Here is a 620-nt window from a genome sequence, read left to right on the forward strand (position 1 = left end):
TTTTTTTTTTTTTTTAATGTGGGGGATATGTAACGTGCGGTTTTGTTAATTCACCGGCCCGGCGGAGAGGGGCAGGAGGAGGAGAGACGCCGTCGGAAAATGAATGTTTGGGTTAGTTCTTCTGGTTCTTCAACAACTGGCGAGAGGAGGAAAAAAAAGATRAATAAAACCCCCATTTGTCCCTGAGCTTCCTAACTCCTCCTGCATCTTTCGAGTGAAAAATAAAGGAAAAKATGCGAACGCTGAAAAAGAAAAACAAAACGAAATAGACGAAAACCTCGGCGCGGGTTCGGAGCGGCTGCGAGAGATAACGGCGGTGCAGGAAAAGGTACGCTCACATGCACAAAAAGAAAGTGCAGTTCCTCCTCCCACCCCTCCTGGAGTGGCAAAGAAGCCAAGGAGGGGTGCGGAAGGTGGCAGGGGCGAGACAGACAGAYAGAGCAGAGATGTGTGTGGATCCACTTCTGGTACCAAAGGGTTTCGCCTGTAGATGGTCGGAAGAGATAAAGGCTCAGAGAAAAGGGGGCGGCAATTTTTCCCTCTTAAATTGATACTTAATGGGAAAGCCTATTGGACAGAAACCTGGACACGAGTCACTTAATTGGACTTGACATCTGTCA

The sequence above is a fragment of the Malurus melanocephalus genome, unplaced genomic scaffold, assembly GCF_030028575.1.
Source record: "Malurus melanocephalus ecotype Western Australia unplaced genomic scaffold, MMel_1.1 scaffold_275, whole genome shotgun sequence".
Lineage (NCBI taxonomy): Eukaryota > Metazoa > Chordata > Aves > Passeriformes > Maluridae > Malurus > Malurus melanocephalus.